The following is a 16,526-nucleotide window of genomic DNA, read 5'->3' as shown; positions in this document are numbered from 1 at the left end:
TGTAGGAATCCAGTATTTGCTTGCCTTCAGCTCTGCCCAAGTGGGTCATAGTGAGACAAGCAAGCTACATCACCAGCACTGTCAAGGATGTAAGAGAAAGGAGGCGTGCAGATGCTCACAGCCCTCTGAAACTGGCCCAGATCTTGGGGACCTAGCTGCTCAGCAACAGGTTGTTCGAGGAGCTTGAGAAGCTTGAGCCACAGAAGCCAATGTTTGTGTCAGTTTCCACATTCACTGTCTGAACTGAAGTCATGCTTCAGGGTTATGAATCCCCTTGATCCTACAACAACAACATAAGAAGGAGAGGATTATGTGGGAGTCTAGACAAGGCCTGAAAGTTGTGGAAGCTCAGCAATTAAGAACACTTGCTGTTTGGTCCACAGTGTCCCCAGAAAGGCAGCTCAAAATTGTCTATATCTTCAGCTCAGAGGGTATGATGTCTTCTTCTGAGCTCCACAAACAAAACTAAACAAGAAACCCTTGATGTCTCCCAAAGGAGTCAGCACAGAGCAGGGATGTGAGCCTGTTTGTACCTTTGTTTCCTTTTATGCCTAAAGGAAATAATTTCCCTTGTCATCCTCCCCTTCCTTCTCCACCTTAAAGGAGTTAAGGTGTCCTTACATCCTCTGTCCATCTTGTTAGCATCAGGTACGCTGAGCTGCTCAGACTCTCCAGCTGTTTCCTGTCACTTTGTGTCCTAGTACAGAGCCCACAGGACACACAAATCAGGCATTTTACCCACAGCGGACAGGTGGACCCACAGCATTCAGAAAATGGTGCTGTACTTGGCTTGGTTATGAGAAAAACATGAGGTAGAAGCCCCAGAGGCAACCACCTACAGAGTATGGATTTGTGGGCAGGGCTCAAAAACATTATTTACACTGGACTTCCTCACTTTGTGGAGCCCGACTCAGCCTCCCCAAGGACATGTTTGACATGCATAATCAGTGTCTCTGGATCGACTGAATGTGAGGCTTTGGGCCTGGGTTGTCCTTTGTATTTTAGCTAGGCTTAAGCTGATTCTAATAAATGCTCAACGTTGGGAAGTACCTTTAAGCAACTGGACAATAAACATTCATCCTCCTGATATTTAGAGAGTATCTATTAAATGACAGCATGCAGGAATATTTTTACATCATCCCAGATCCTGAAGTTATTTGTAGCAGGAGAATGGAGGAAGTCTGGGGTCAAATTAGCAAGAGGAAAATAAGGTGTTATCCAAGTCAGGCAACACAGCTCAGGCATTGTAGAAGACATTTGGGCTAGTCCTGTCAGTTATTTAGGGGTGCCTTACACTATTTCTGAAATGGAATGCTTGCGTACTAGGTGCCAGCCTTTTCCCCAAGATTTTAGGTGTATTTGACACAATATATCATGTCTTATTAGCATCAGTATTCATTGATCTGAGCACAAGTCTAGTCAAACAGGAGAGCCCACTATGATCAGGTCAATGAAAGAAACACGCGAATGATTCCTGACAGAAGAGCAGAAGTGGGAAAAGTGCTGTGGGAGGCTAGAGAGATTGGCCAGCAGTTAAGAACATGTGCTATGTGGTTCCCAGCATCCACATAGCTGCTCACAACTGCCTATGTCTTCAGTTCCCAGGATCTAGCACCCTCTACGGACCTCCACAGGCACCTGCACTCCTCTGTACCTAGGCTTGCACATGTATGTGCATGTACACACAGGCACAGAACACACACACACACACACACACACACACACACACACACACACACACACACACACACACGAAAATAAATCTTACAAGCAATTCAAACTCAGTCCACTAGGGACTTTCCCACTTTTTTATGGCAATGAAAATGTCAAGTCCGGGACTAGAGGGCAGGAAGCCTGTTTGCCACAGCTGGAAGATGAAGGCAAAAAAATTAATCATAAGTGAGATTAGAATGTATGTTAAAGACATCTTGACCTTTTTTAGTACTAGAGGAGTGCTTTCACTAATTGAAGTCTGGATCACTGTAGTAACATTCAACTGGTGTAAATAGAAAACTTTGAATTAGTGAAGTGTTATCCCAGAATGGGCATTTTACTGATGTGTGGAGTTTCTGTGATCGCCAGAACAGCTAGAGACAGAAACAGCTGATTGCGTAATGCAGTCCGGTCTATGAGAACCAAACAGGCTGACTCCAGCAGAATTTCCACAGTGGACACAGTGCAGGAAGCTGCACATCTGGTGTGGCCAATTGCTACAGAGTGTGAAAAAATAGAGTGAGTGGCAGAGCATGTGTGTAAGGCCTGGGTGGCCACACCCTGTGAAGTCCTCCAAGTTCAATAAAGATGATAGCAGCCAGAAGACCTGGAAATCTTACACACATTAAGCCATATTAGAGGGATGGTTCTTTTGTCTCCTCAACTATTGCAACACTGGCTAAATTTTTGGAATGAAAACTCAATTCCATTTACCCCAAAGATACCAGGTATAGTTTTCACCTCTTTATCAAAGCCCCCTCACACCTAAGTGGTTTTTTGTCCTCTTGATTTTTTTTTTTAAACACTGGGATTCATGTGATAAATAAGAGAAGCACACATCATTTTAAAGGCCAGATTTCTCTACTTCAACATGCTCACAACAGGACCTTCAGCTATTGTATTCACCCCACAGGACAGAAGGGATAAAATAAACAGGATAAGGAGTTAACAATGACGATGTAGGTGACAGACACTCAGACACACTCCAGGAAGTAATGAAGGGAATCCTCATCACAGCATCCACTCTTTGATACCACTTCAATACCATGCAGTGGGTAAACTTAAAATGTCCACCTCTGAGATCTCATGATCTGTGTGCTCCAGGAAAGACCCCTCCCCCATCTAGAATTCCAGACATCAGCTGACCTTGTTCCAACTGCTGGGAGCTGCTCAACACTGTTTGCTGATGATCGGTCCCCGTATGTCCCTGTGACCCTGTAGTTATTGATTCAAGACTATGGACTTTTCCACTATGCAAGCAAGCATGTACACAAGATAAGATTCAGAAAAGCCCTGGTACAGTGTGGATGCTGAATTTCTCTGAAGGCTTATGTCATGGCTTAGGGTACTATCGGAAGATGAAACCTTTGGGAGGAAAAGGAAATTTGAAGGAAACTACATCATTGGAGGCATGTCCTTGAGAAAGATATTGGGGCCCAAGCCCCAGGCATTCTTTGCAACCTGACTGCCATGAACTAGACAGGCCTTCCATGTCATACATCAGTCATATTGGATTAGCTGTCAGTATGGCCTCAGCTGTACTACCCCATTACAAAAGCAATGATTCTATTTCCAAAATAGAGTGCAATCCCTAATTCATTCTAAGGGAGTGAATGTTAAGGCCTTAGCATATACATTTTACATATAAAATTTATAACAAGATCTGAAGTTTGGCATAATACAAACAGAAAATACAGCCTGTTGTGTGGAAACCAAATAGTTGGACAAGGATAGAGTTCAGTGTTCCATTGTTTTGTACTGACATATTTGGTGACCATTCCATCTCTGGTGATTTGTGAGATGTAGCTTAAGGGCCTGGAAACCAGAGGGTGTGCTCGTGAGGTATTGTCAAAAAGGAGATAAGAGTTGAGAAACAAGTTGTCTAAGGGAAACAGAAAGGCCATATATTTTGAAGACTTATAAGAGATAAAGAGGGAAATATCTCACCCCAACATCACCAGTAATGTGGAGAAATGTTTTCCAAATTCATTTAAGTCTTAGTATTGTAGCAAGAATCAAATGAATACTATGCCTACTGTACCCAGTGTGGAAAAACTCTGAATGGATGTCCAAAAATTCACTATTTTGATTTTGTACAATTGTTCAAGAAAAAGTCTCTAAATGCAGCCTTTCCCTGAAGTCTAATAACATCATTTTAAATTTGCCATATAGATGAGGAAAAATTAGCAAAGAAATTTGGTAACTTTGAAGTGTATGTTTCAAAAAAATGAGTGGGTATAGCTTTAGAATTATCAACCACAAAGATAAGGGTCATGTGAATTATTTGGGACTAATCTATTGTCAGAACCACAACACTTAAGAAAATCTTGTCTATATAGGCATAAAGTGATATATAACACTACTGTATATGAGGAGGCAAAGTAGAGAAGGGAATGCTCTCAGACTTCTGGGGTCCAGAATGTTGCCTGAAGGCAACGTTAAGTATAGGTGATATAAGTAAAAGGAAATTCTCCACACAAAAGAGCCAATAGCAAGGAAGAAACTGAACAAAAAGGCTCTGACAGGAATAAGAACAAGAGGATAGTTCAGGGATTTTTCTGCTGCTGTGAAGAGACACCATGGCCAAGGCAACTTATAAAACAAAGTGTTTATTTGGAGCTTAGAGTCTCAGAGAGTGGGAGTCTGTCATGGTGGGGAGCATGGCAGCACACAGGAAGGCAGGCAGAATTGGTGCTGGAGCACTATGAAGCAGAGAGAGCTAACTGGGGATAGCATGGGCTTTTGAAGCCTCAAAACCAACCCCCAGTGACACACCTTCTTCAACAAGGCCACACCTCCCAATCCTTCCTAAGCAGTTCCACCAACTAGGTACCAAGCATTCAAACTTATGAACTTCTGCAGGCCATTCTTATTCAAACTGCCACAGAGGATTTGTAAGGAACATTCCCTGGCTGCCAGGTAACAGGTATATCAAAGCTCCATTCCAGAGTATCTGTTGTTTCCTTTCTTTTCTTTCACGCCGGGTGTACATCAAGCTTCCTCCAGTACTGCTTCACGGTGATGTGGAAATGCATGGTAAGAAGGTAGGTGTTTTTGCCTCTTTTATTCTCTTACCTGTAGCAGGAATCTTAAAAGTTCTACCAGTTCCTCAGCTGGTCCTATTTCTTCAGACTGGAAGCCTCTGTGTCCTGTTCCCAATGGCTCTCAGCTGAACTGCTGCTCGAAAGCCTGAAGCTTATCCAGCTAAAAGCTTCTGGTTTCTGGTCTTCACGCCTTATATATCTTTCTGTTTTGCCACCACTCCCTGGGATTAAAGGCGTTTGTCACCATGCCTGGCTGTTTCCAGTGTGGCCTTGAACTCACAGAGATCCAGAGGGATCTCTACCTTTGGAATGCTAGGATTAAAGGTGTGAGTGCCACCATTTTCTAGCCTTTGTATCTAGTGGCTGTTCTGTCTCTGACCCCAGATAAGTTTATTAGGGTGCACAATATTTTGGGGAACACAATACCACCACACTTCCCAACTTCCATTTTTCTCCAGCAATCTTGTACTTTGAGCACTCTTCTTTTTAGAAAGGATTTGAGACTATTTAACTCGGAGGGAGAATGAACGTGGCTTTTGTGAACTATAGATGTAGATGCTGATGTGTCCTTTGCATGTGCATAAGTGGGTTGTTATCTCCTATCTCCTCCCTCCTTGAAGGTTAACACACCCACGGCCCTATGTATTCCTTTGATGAATCCACTTTTATGGGAAATGATATGTATTAGGTTGAGTGGTAACATTTAAATGTTGGTGTGTGTGTGTGTGTGCGTGTGCGTGTGCGTGTGCGTGTGCGTGTGTGTGTGTGTGTGTGTGTGTGTGTGTGTGTGTAAAATTGCTGAGTTATTTTTTCCTCGGCTATGGCAGCCAGCTATAAGCCAAACAGTGAAGACTTTGCTGTTAACATTTCAGAATATTCAGGATATGGATCAGAAATGCTAAGCCAATTTGAAATAGATACGCAGTCTACAGGAAAACAAAACTGAACTTCATTGTTCCAATTCCCCCAGATTAGGATCTGTTTGTTTCTATAGCAAAATTCATCCTTTCCTGGCTAGTAAAGTGCCTCTGAGGGTGCAGGCAGCCTTGTGGACATTTAAAGAAAACAGCTGCATTTATGTTATTTAGGTCTAGGTAGACTTTTGAAAATCAGAACTTAATGTCAATATTTTACCTTTATTAGATACTCATACATAGAATAACCATAGAACAATCATTCTTCCAATGTTCCAAATAAAGTGCCCACTTAAGCATTAGAGAAGGACTTTGGCATTTACCTGGTTTTCACTCCACACATCATTCAGAGAGTCCCCGCCTGAATTGGATGAACATAATACTACAGAAGAACAACAGATTGCTCCAGAGAGACAAGGGCTTTCATATCATAGCGTAGTGTTGCTTTACTCTCAAGAAAATCTGCACAACCTGCAGAGGACACACACGGCACACCTCTCAGCAGCATACTTCTCTTCACTTGAATGAACAAGGGTCTTTAAAGCCAGCAGTGAAGACCAAGAAATGAGAAGAGAGAAACCTAAAGGTGGCCACCTTCCCAGAGACAGCATGCCCTGCGCTCTTATTTGGTACTGTTTACAATACATTAAAATACAAACAGTCCCTTGATTGCACCTTGCAAAGAGAAGATCCCTTGGAAGAAAGCCTCCGCACATATTCCCGACCTTCTTCACATCACAGTTCCATCTACTCATTCATCTAGCAACAAGAGGTGGCTATAGCAACAATGGCAGCAGCAGTCATAGCAGCAGTGATAATGTGAGCATTGTTGGTAGGAAGTGTCCTCAGTGGGGATAGGAATGTGCACAGCAGTAGCTGCAGCTGCAGCAGCAGCACTGGTGGAACTGAGGGGTAGGGAAGACAGGCAGCTACAACAGTGCTTGCAACAGCAGTATCAGGGCAGCAGGTGACTCTACTAGCAGCAGAAGGAACAGCGGCTATTTTAGCAGAAGCAGGAGATAGCAGTAGTCACAGTAGTAGCAGCCACATCATTTGCAATAACATTAGTACCGTGATCATCATTGTAGTCATCATCTCAACTGTAGCAACAGTAACAGCAGTGTGGCTGTCATTCTGTACTAATGAGATCTTCTTTCACGGTGACAAATGTCTCACATAAACACCTTAAGAAAGAAAGCATTACTATTGGTTCATGTTTCTTGGGTGGGGGGAGGGGGGGTTGTTCCATGATTCCCTGTTCCCATGGTCTTGGGCAGGACATGCTGGCAATGGAGTATATGATGAAGAAAGATCTTTATCATATAGCAGGAATCTTAAAAGTTCTTATTAATAAAATCAAACCTGAGCCAGGTATTGGGGTGAATACTGGAAGGTCAGAGAGACAGAACAAGCCACAGCTAACCTCACCTGGCCAACTTCTCAGCTGGTCTTGTTTCCTCAGACTGGAAGCTTCTGTGTCCTCATCCCAATGGCTCTCAGCTGAACTGTGCTGCTCAAAACCTAAAAGCTTACCCAGCCAAATGCTTACCCAGCCAAATGCTTAACCAGCCAAATTCTTAACCAGCCAAATGCTTAACCAGCCAAATGCTGCTAGTTTCTGGTCCTTACCCCTTATATACCTTTCTGCTTTCTACCATCACTCCCTGGAATTAAAGGTGTGTGTCACCATGCCTGGCCGTCTCCAATGTGGCCTTGAACTCACAGAGATCTAGAGGGATTTCTTCCTCTGCAGTGCTAGGATTAAAGGTGTGAGTGTCACCATTTTCTAGCCTTTGTTTCAAGTGGCTGTTCTGTCTCTGACCCCAGATAAGTTTATTAGGGTGCACAATATTTTGGGGAACACAATACCACCTCATTATCACGTGGTAAATGGGAAGCAGGAACCAAGAATTAGATAGAACCTTCTGTTGTGGAATATTTAACTATGTAAAGATGTGTTGCTGTTTCACCTTACCTGCCTAAGGCACCTGACTGGTCTAATAAAAGCTGAATGGCCAATAGCAAGGGAGGATGTATAGACAGATCTTCCAGGCAGGGAGAGTAGGGAGGAGGAGGAATTTAGGTAGGCTCAGGAAGAAAGAAAAGGAGACACCAGACAGCCATGGAGGAAGCAGGGAAGTAGGACATACAGAATGAAAGGTAAAAAGCCCCAAGGCAAAACTTAGATGAATAGAAACAGGTTAAGTTAACTGATGTAGCAGCAGCAGCAGCAGCAGTGGTGGTGGCGGCGGCGGCGGCGGCGGCGGCAGCGATGCTATGGTGGAGTCATCAGTGGTAGTATGGGTCTAACAGAACCACACCAGCAGCAGTAACAGCAGTTTGATGCATCCTTGCCATACAGTCACCAAAATGACGCACTGATACTGACAAGCGTAGCATTTATGAACATTTTCAGTATTTTTCACGAGTAACGTCTTTATTTTCACAAAAACAAGAGGACCTACTATTCTACCACTGGGACCATCTTGCAGAAGAGAAACCTTGGCAGGCAGGCATGACACTATGGCATGTGATGGGCTCTGTGGAAATGTGTCACAGGCTCTTAGGAGTCACTTTTGTTTGTTCTGAGTATCAATAATGAAGGCATGGGGTTCTGTGTTAAGTCCCGTGAATAAGGCATGCCCACCCATCCCTGCCTGTACACATGGACCACACCAGGTTATGGGACCATGGTTGAGAAACACTTAACTGAAAATAGAAACCACCACACTGTCTCATGACCTTGACCTGCCTTTTTAACTTCATCCTCCGTCATCAGCCCCTGACATTCCTTGGCTCCAGGACAGCACAGTAGCCAGCACAGGTCAGGCGATTGCTCTGGGGTGGCTGTCTCTTTCCTGTCAGCACAATGTAGCCCTCCCAGTCTCTGGGTCTTGGTCACCAGCCAGCATCTCCACCAGAACATTGCGTTCAGTGTCCTCTCCGAGTTCTTACCCCACCAGTGTCCCTGTTTGCATGGCTACATCCCTCAGGGGGTTGTGTTCCTGGAAATAGAAACTGGGTCATATTCTCTGAATCTTTAGCACAAAAGGCAACACCAGTTGTCTTTCTATAAACATTTATTGAATTAATATTTTCCATATTTCTAATCTTTAAAAACAACAGACTCATGATTGATTGCTGTAAGTGTGGATGGTTTCTGTGCTCACCCATCAGCATGTGTTTTTTGCAGCAGTCAATCAAGATTTGAGGAAGGTTCCTTTTGGCTGTATTGACAAGCAAAGCAACACATTTCACATCTGATCTGAGGAATGTCTGTTTCTGACATGCTTGTGGAGTCGAATCATATCCTCAGGTCATTTTCACTCTTAGCTGTACTGATTCAAAAGAAGCATGGCCAGCCTGTGTTGTTATTTTTTAAGCCTGGCTCTATTGTGAGCAAGTGAACAACATTTTCTAAGATCCACCAGAAGCCATTAACTAATATAGCCTCTTTGAAATGGCTTCTGTAGCCATGGTGTTTAAATAAAGCCCACAGTAGTATGAAGGCCATTAGTATCTAATGCATTCTATTTTGTTCTCACTCTCTCCTTTGAGTCTCCTTCACTGCTGTGTCAGAGTTAACTGTGATCCCTGAGGTTCTGAAGGTGCTCCAAGTGTTGACAGAATGGATGGGATACATGCTACCTTTTGTATGAACCTCCAAGTATCCTCTATGATCCTGTTTCCTCAGCCTCAATTGGCAGTTCACACATTTCTATGGAATTTTGGTTCACACAGGCCTCAGTCCATCAATACAAGGCTGCTTCTCTCCATAAGCACCTAGACAACTGTAGTCTGTAGAGGGTACAGCTGAGATCCCTCTATGGACACATCGGTCAGTTCTGGCTGAGCTCACCTCTCTCTTTTGCCATCTATACCCTATACCATCAGGATCTGTATTTAAATAATATATTTTATTCTTTGAACGTTTCACATATTTATACAATTTATATTGACGATATCCATCACCACTACCTCTCTCTAATTCCCCTTCAAGATCCTAATTCATTCTTCTTCCTAATGCCGTGTCCTGTTTTTATTTACTTTTGGTTATTAATAACCCATTGAGTCTAATTAGTGCTACTCATATGCACAAGCATGTAAGGCCATCCACTGGAGTGTGGGCAACCTACCAGCAGTCACATTCTCAAAACAGAGTTACTCTTCCTCCCTCAGGAGCCATTAACTGTCAATAGCTTCTCTTATAGGGTGGAGCCTCAGGGCCTTTCCCTATCCATGCTAAAATTTTGACTGGCTTGATCTTCTGCAGGTTTGGGGCCAGTAACTGCAGCTGTTATGAGCTGTTGTGTGCAACTGCTGAGTTGTGTCATGAAGTCAGTATCCCATGGCTCTTCTCTTACAAATCCTTCTGCAAAGTTCCCTGAGCCTTTGAAGGGGGAAGGTTGATAGAGCTGAGCACTCAGAGTTATTGAGCCAGGTCCAAAGAATAAATGTTATTCAGGCCTCCCTGGCTGGGAGGCCTCTGTCTTTCCTCCCACTCCCATGTATCAGGGCATTCACATTCACAAATCCCTCCACATGGTGCCTGACTATGCATGGATTGGCATCTCTCCCCAGATGATGAGGTATTTATAGGCAGAATATGTGTCTTACTTAATTTTTTCTAAGCTGCACTAATTAGGGCAATGCCTAACATACAGGAAGTTGGCAAATAGTCACCAAGTATAGAAAGGAAGGTAATGCAATAACAAGGTGTTTCTGCCAAAGACTGCATCGCTCTGTGGTGTTACCTAGACTTCTTTAGTCATTGTGGTTTGGAGTCGCTGGAAATCGGGACAACTAGGATTTGGGTCTGAGGATCAGGGACCTTGGTCTGCTTATGCTACAAAGTTTAGGGACATTTTTTATTTACTATGCAGACTTTGCTGTCCATTACATCAGGGAAATTTTTTTGTTGTTGTTTGTTTTTTGGTTTGTTTTGAGACAGGATTTCCACTATGAACCCCTGACTAGTCTGAAACTCACTCTGTAGCCCAGGCTGGCCTCAAACTTATAGAGATCCACCTGCCTCTGTCTCCTAAGTGCTGGCATTAAAGGAGTGTGCCACCACTGCCTGGGTCGTTGGAGAATTCTTGAATGTTCCTGTTTCCTCTCACTCCTGCCCTTCTACTCTCCAAGATGGTAATGCTAAAAAGACTTCTTCCCCGTGATCACATATGATACACATAACTTTTACATGTTCTCTGTGTATGCAATATTATGTGTATATAAGATAGCTAGTATCTGGTATGTCCCCTATTACTCATATGTTGAAGGCTTGGTCTCCATGATGTTATTAGGAGGTGGTCCAACCTTTAAAAGTTGGGACCTACATAAACAGAGACAGGTCCCAGGAGTGTTCTCCTGAAGGTGCTGTCAGAATCCTGGCACTTTTCTATCTTTCTCTGCTTCCTGGCCCCTGGGAGGTAAGCAGCTTCTACTATGTACTCTTATCATGACCTACTGTGCTACAACAGGCCTAGGGGCAGCAATAACAAGTAACCAGGAAAGCTCTACAACAGTGAGCCAAAGTAAATCTTTCTCTCTGTATCTCTGAAAGGGGACCATTTAAGGTAATTTGGTATAGCAATAGAAAGCTGACCAATACAATGTATAGAATTATGTATTTAATATGTATACAGCACAAAACTGTATAACACAAACAAATGACATAAATATACATTTGATAACAAAGCACATATGCATGTATATATGATTATACAGGCATACAATCACACTTTGTACAAATACATTAATATGCATATCCAATATTCAAATAAAAATAATTGCATGTTTACATATAAAATATCAATTATATATATATATATATCAGCCTTACATTGCAATAAATAACAGATTCAGAAGTTTCTAAGTGAGAAACCTTTGTAAGAACTCCATGATAACATCGTATTGATGTGTTTCTACATTGACCTTATTCACAGCTTTCTTTTCTATAAAAGGATGTATACTTTACTAATCCTGGAAAAGTGATATCATTGTGAAAGTTAATAAATTGCTCATAACCATCAAACTGACTAAATAATAATAAATATGTTGTTTTTGCTAAGTCAAGTGAGATGTCATCCACATGTGTCTTTGTCCTGACATCTGTCTTGACTTCTTTTCCTCCAGGTCTAGAGTGGTTTTATGTGATGCCAGTGATACTTTTTCACAATATTGGTGTCTTTGCTGAAATTGTCTTTTTGTAGCACTGTGTATTGGACCATTGACACACATCCTGGTGATGTTTCAATTGGTCAGGTGGGTCCTGCAAGGAATGAGAGTCAGCAACAAAAAAGAACAGTGTTGAAATACACCCCATCTTTGACAGAACTCCTGATATCATTGAACTTGTTAAGAAGTTACTCTCAGATGGATATATATACACTTCTTTTCCTCTAACATCTCCAAAATGGTGTGATAAAGGTAGAACACCCTGGCTCCTGGTGGCCAGGATTGGAGTGTGGGAGGAAACCTCTCTTTTGAAAGAGGAAGTGTTGTAGTAGAGCAGTATTGCATCTGAATTTTGGTACTAGCTTCTCAAAGCTATTGATATGATAAAATGGCATAGATCATCTGTAGCATGAATCTTAAAAGTTCTTATTAATAAAATCAAACCTGAGGCGAGTTATTGGGGTCCATGCTGGTAGATCAGAGAGACAGAACAAGCCACAGCTGTCTCACCTCGCCGGATCCTCAGCTGGTCCTGTCTCCTCAGACTGGAGGCCTCTGAGTCCTCATCCGGAATGGATCTCAGCTGAATTACTGCTCAAAAGCCTGAATGCTTAACCAGCCACATGCTTAACCAGCCAAATGCCTAACCAGCCAAATGCCTCTAGTTTCTGGTCCTCACGCCTTATATATCTTTTTGCTTTCTACCACCACTCCCTGGGATTGAAGGCTGGCTTTCTGGGATTAAAGGCGTGTGTCACCATGCTTGGCTATTTCCAATGTGGCCTTGAACTCACAGAGATCCAGAGGGATTTCTATCTCTGGAATGCTAGGATTAAAGGTGTGAGTGCCACCATTTTCTAGCCTTTGTATCTAGTGGCTGTCTGTTCTCTGACCCCAGATAAATTTATTAGAGTACACAATATTTTGGGGAACACAATACCACAATCATCCTCTAAGTGTTCACGTGTGCACAGATGAGTCCCCATGTGACTGGCAAAAGTCTGCAGAACCTGGGCTGTACATGGTTTCAAGCACTGGTGCTTCACCATGAATCTATTAGATGGAGATGCTGAGGGTATATTGGTGATGACTTTTGCCCCTCTTTCCTGAAAAGTTCTATGTTCCGATAACTATTTCTAACAAGGTTGTTACTCCATATTGGATATGGACCAATAGCATGAAGGGTGTACCACTACACAGCCTTCACCATAATGACAAGGAGGAAAACTGAAAGAGGACGCTGGTTCCACAAGAATACTCCTTTTTGTACAGCAGCCTCACACATCTGGCTGCCCAGGAAATATCATTATTTGATTGGTCAAACGTGTCCCTAGACATATATGGAGATGGCCGAACTTTCTCCTTGATACTCCAGAGGGGACCTGTGTGCTCGGAGAGTAAGTGCTTAGAATCCTACACTCAACAAGAAAAGGAAAACACAGCATCCATTTCTTTCTGTTGCTCAACCTGTTGGGATTTAAGGTCTTAATAAGTTAGACCAACATGGCTGTATGTTTTGAAGACTTATAGAAGGACAAATTATGGCCAATCTATCTTTTCTTAAGCACATCATGGCAGGATTGTGATCTATATGTCAGGCACCATTCTCCTTGCTGCTCATGAATCCTAAAGTGAACCAAGAGCAGGACTCAGAAAACTTAATGTCTGCACTCACCCCTTCAGAGCAGTAGACAGAAGCTCAAAACATACAGGCACAGGAAGATTGCCATTTTACACTGCCTGGAGTTTGGAGCTAGATTTGGCAGGATGGCTTAGATCTTGAAGTTAAAGGAAACGTTTTCAATGTCCTCTTCCTATTTCTAGCTTTGACAACCGTGGTGCCATTTTCCAAGGGTCAGGATGCTTATTTAGGGGGAAGGCTAAGAGTTTCGTTGTGAGCCCTTTTTAAGACTGAATGCTCAGCAATTCAAAGGCATACACATTGGTGATGACAGCATAACCCTCCATACACTAAGCCTCATGCTCACTGTGGTGACTCCATAGTGATGGCACCCTTCATTCACTGGTCCTCTTGACCATCCACAGTATCCCAAGGGGAACCACTGGAGCGCTGCACAGAACCTGAAAGCAGGTCTCAGGGTAACTTTCACAAGCACATATCCCTTTTCTTCCTCATGACAGCCCTGGGATTTAGACATCAGACCCTTCACTTTCCAAATGTGAAAAATGGAGCTTCAAAGAAGGTTTGCTGGCTAATTTTTATGTTAAGTGCTAAGTGCTCCAACATCAAAGCTAAGTACTAACTTTGCTGCCTCTGCCTCACAAGGGTAATTCCTGTGGGAACTGATGCCCTGTGTTTCCAGGCTTCTGCTGATTTCAAAGCCCCTGGGTTGGCTATTCAGATGTCACTCTTTGAGCTTGATGAGCTCAGGGAAAATCAAGGAACAAAGCCCCACTAGGAAGCCATTAGTGGGAATTGTGAGCTAAATGGTATTATCATGTGACAGAAATAGAAGGTGTTTATAATGTGTAAAGTGCCATCAAATATAAGGGAATAATTATTTCAAGTTTCCAAAAGGGATGGAAACATTCTTTGAGAAAAGACTTTTAATATTCTCAAATTGTCAACATGACCTTTCTTTCAAATGAAAAAAAAAATAAAGCTTTTATTTTCTTCTCTTCATAGGAAAACCACATGACCTTTCCATAAGAACTCTGAAATGTCTGAATTGACAGCCATAAATCATGCGCAAGACAGCTTTGGCCATGCTCTCTGCTGGTGCTGAGTAGATGCTAGAGGAAGAGTTAGGAGAAACGAACATGTTCACACCAGCCCCTGTACAAAATCTTCTGGATGCTCAGAGCCTTCCAAAGAAACCATCATAAAGCTTCCCTGGAGATGTGGGGCCTTTTGTGAAAATCTCTCCAAGAACAAGTGAGCTCATGGAGTAAATGGGAGACTTGAGATTTGTGCAGGTGTCGTCTGTTTCCTCCGTAAGGCCTCAAGTGGCTAGAACTGAAGGTCGAGTGGAGGCTTCATTCCATCTTCTGTGGGTTCAAAGCCAGCTGGAGGAGGAACAGTTCTCATCCCTTATAAGCATCTCAGCAAGGTGGGTGTGGGCGGAGCCTGCACAGGCGACAAGGACATGGCAAGCAGGTGTTTTGCTTTATTTTGAGGTGGTGGAGCAATCCTCTCAAGAATTTGAAGCTATTGGAAAATGTCTCCAGTTGTCTCTTTGGGGTCTCTTTTCATTTTACAACCCATGGCACATACATGAGAATACACAGGAGTGCTGTAGGTCATTCATGCTGGGGACCACTGGCATGGAGTTTTCTAAGTTGCTCCTATACTGTGAGGTTCCCAAATCACAACAGACTGAGCATGTGATTCTTACAGGCTACCAGGAGCTCTTGAGAACAAGAAGGAGGTGACTCTGTCTACATTAGTTTTTGTGAAGACTAGAGAAGGCAAGGAATAGGAAGAAACCATCACACTTGACAGCAAGGAATGAACCCAGAGGAAATAATGGGAGCTCATAGGAATACCCATCCCTGCCATAATAAAGCCTTTCTCCACTCTCTACCTATTTTCAACTACACAAACAATGCTTCTGAAATGAGTGCCACGTGGAGAAAGTTACTTAGACAGAACAAGAACTTGGTTCCTATGAGAAGTCCTGACTGGTTAGGAGAATGGGCCTTGGGATAGTTCCACCATTATTTGTGAACCACATCACTGCTTTCCATACTGGCTTCACATGATTCTGTTTTGGAAACAGGTAGACATGTTGGAGGATTCTCAACTCTGTAAGAACAGGCCTTGATTCCAAGCAATCTGGAATGCTCACCCTTTCTATTTGATTTTATAAAATGAAGCTCTAAACTTGGTAAGCAGCAAAGCTTTTCCAAAAAGAATTTAAATTAAGTCATCTGTGAAGCTTTACCTGTGAGATGATGGACATGCCTGGTTTTAATGACCCAGAGAAAGTGATGTATCTTTTCAGCCTGAGAACATGGCTGAGTCAGATGAAATGGACGGTGACCATGTGGTGTCTTCAAAACATAACCAATGTGGTTAGTTTTGAAGTCTACACTCACAAGCATCTATTTTGAATTACAATCAAGAAAATGACTTGCTTTCCCCCATTTCCTGAAAATTTAGTTTTATATAAGCTAAACATGACCATGGACACTTCTTGGAAGCTCAGTCATATGAGGGATTTCTAAGGTTGTGTTTACTTGTTTGTTTGTTGTGTTAAGATCATTTTTCTTGTGACCCAAATCCACTCATGTTTCAATGAAATCCAGTCCATATGTTTCTAATTTATTTACACTTACTGTAATTCATCAAAGTGCTATTTAATAAGCTATTTAATGTCCAAAGAGCCTTCGTCACAAGAAGCTGTGTGTTTCTTTCATCTTGTGGTTCAGGAAGCTTTTCTAAGTTTGGAAAAATGTGACCTTCCAATCCTATTCTGCCTGTAAATTGGACTAAGAGAAGTGAACTTGAGCAATTCCTTGGTGAATCTAGCCAGTTTTCCTGAAAGAGGGGCATGAGGTCAACCCAGTGCCCCCTACTCTGTAATCAGAGCAAGGAAATGAACTTGTTTAGGAAAGAAATGACAATATCCTATGCTTTTATTCAAGAATCTCTGATAAATGTCAAGCAAATATTGAGGGCCAGGCATTTGTGCAGAAAGTGACTTTGATTTGTGAA

Source organism: Peromyscus leucopus, chromosome 10 (genome assembly GCF_004664715.2).
Source record: "Peromyscus leucopus breed LL Stock chromosome 10, UCI_PerLeu_2.1, whole genome shotgun sequence".
In the NCBI taxonomy this organism is placed as follows: Eukaryota; Metazoa; Chordata; class Mammalia; order Rodentia; family Cricetidae; genus Peromyscus; species Peromyscus leucopus.
Note: the sequence above shows the minus strand (reverse complement) of the source record.